The following is a 2,501-nucleotide window of genomic DNA, read 5'->3' as shown; positions in this document are numbered from 1 at the left end:
CAATTCTTACCATCACCAGCACTACAGCAGCCATATGTTCGATCTCCACTGAACACTGAGCACCACAACTTTGGGCACACCTGCCTTTACAACATGTTTAGCAAAATCCCAACAAGCACACATTTCACTTCCATATTTCTGTCCAGCCTGTCACAGGTCTGCAGTGTAGATTTTGTCACCAAACCAGACTCGAGCAGCTTTCAGCACTGCACTATTTTGGTACCAAACTGGAGGCATGTTGCTTGGTCTCCCGGTAGGTATTGGAGTATGATGCCTCTTTTGCTGTTGACAGAACGTCTCAGAGGTAGGGAAATGTGAGACAGGCTTCCTTAAGTTCAGGAAAGCATTGGAATGATAATTCTTTAGTTCTCTTTGGAGTGAGGCCTTGAGTGAGGTGTAAAGGAATCAGGTTCCTGCTGCCAGCTAGAAGGCAACAGAGACAGGCTGTAGCTGACAGCTGGGATTTGGAGGAAGCTGCTGTCTGCATGGTGTTAGTAGAAGAGCTCTCAGAAAATGGCAAGAACATAGAGCTGAACCTCCACTAAGGATGCTGGGGTGTCCCTGCGATGGCTGGCAGCACCACCTCTCTGGCTGAGAGTTTCTAAAAGCAGTCACAAAGATTTTCTTTGGGAAAGTAGAAAAGGTCTATAATGCAGGTCTGCAGCAGTCCACCTGGGACACCTGAACACCCTGACCTTTTACACTGACCACACTGCCTGAAATCAGACCTGCTCACACTCCTGTCAGGGAAAAATGGTAGAGAAATAAAACCTATGTATCAGGGTTCAAATATATTTTAGTTTAAGCACATAAAGGGATCATGTCTTTAGTCCCTAGCGCTCCACTAACTTGACCAGCTGAAGATATGGCTTGCATATTTTCCACTGACATGGACTACTTTCCTTGACATGGGCTCTGAAAAATGCATTGCTTCAAAATGCACCAAAATCACAGCTGACCATGGCAGACATGGTGAAGATAAAACTGACTGCCCCCACTGCTCCTGGTTTTAGTTCCCAGAACACAGCAGTAAGCGGAGGCTTAGTCTGGCCCTCTTCACCAGTGAAAACTTCCCATAATTGAAATATATAAATGACAGAAACACAGCTAATCATCAAAACCAAAAAAATCATCCAAAGTAGTGTGAAATGAATAGCACCAAGGATGTTGAGGCCCATACATCCATTCTATAAAAGCAAAAATTGCAGTACATAGGCTCAATCAAAAATAATATTCCACTGTTAACTGTGCAGTGCTGAGGCTGCATCCTGACACTGAGCATGGTGTTTTTGCAGAGAAGGGAACTGGAAGCTTTAACAATGCAAAAGTATGAAAATAGATAAGTTCAGTGGTAAGAGACTGGTTATGATCCAATCACTATTCCCTTGAAGTCAGTTTGTTCTCTGAAGTCAACAAGAATATTGCAGTTGTCCTCAGTGGAAGAAAGACTGGACCTTAACCAGAGACTGCACATCACTATTGAGCTTGGATTTTCAAAAGTTCAAAAATCCCTTTGCAGGAAAATTATTGTACATTTTACCACTGGGACAAACTTAGAGCAGGTAGTACTTGTCATAGTGTGTAAGTACATGTGTTCGGAGTTCTGGGAGATGAAGGGTAAATTGTGAAACTTCAGAAGAGGATAAGTACTTCCTCCCAGGACTGTTTCTGTCAGTAGCTCCAGAACACACAACACAAGATTTGCTTCTACTGTCATGTGCTTGAACGCCCAGACTTCTGAGAGTTCTGTTTGCTTCACTGAAGGCAGAGCTTAGCCCTCTGTCAGGAGCAGGAAATAGGCACTTCCAGACATAACCTAAACCTAAAGATAATTCAGCAGACAAGCTGACTGGCAGATATACAGTTTTTGCCACGTGGATTAGAGGTCATGGATGCATTTTATCAGTCTGTAGACATTAAAGGCTAGAGTTCAATATCAAATGAGGAAAAAGAAACACAAAACAAACAACATCTTAAAGAGTATTTTACCAAAATCCTTATATACTGTCACTGCTGCACTATTGTTGCTGAGCTGAATTCTAGATTTCCAATTCAGTGACCAGGATGAACACCTGTCAAAAAAATCACAGCTTTGCACCTTTAGTACTGGCCTCTTAACAGCCTTGGGGTCAAAATGACATTATTGAAATTAGCACCTTGGCAACTACTTATAGAAGCAGATGGAAGTTCTTCAAACAGAAGTGACAATTCAGGAAAGAATATGAGACCTTTATAGCAAACTTGGTTCTTCAAAACAAGTAACTATATTAAAAATACATAATCCATAACAGAACATTCTATTTTACCCCTGTCATGGGAAACAAAAAATATTATACACAGGGTGCAATCAAGATCTATAGGGCCAAATTTTGTACTGAATTAAGTGGGAATTTTGTTGAAGTAGTGACTTGAAATCTTGTTTTAAGGTCAGCATAATTGGTAAGATATTATTATTATTATTATTATTATTATTATTATTATTATTATTATTATTATTATTA

The sequence above is a fragment of the Athene cunicularia genome, assembly GCF_003259725.1.
Source record: "Athene cunicularia isolate RWA chromosome Z unlocalized genomic scaffold, athCun1 chrZ_part1, whole genome shotgun sequence".
Classification (NCBI taxonomy): Eukaryota; Metazoa; Chordata; class Aves; order Strigiformes; family Strigidae; genus Athene; species Athene cunicularia.
The sequence above is the reverse complement of the archived record's forward strand: the minus strand, read 5'-3'. Positions refer to the sequence as shown.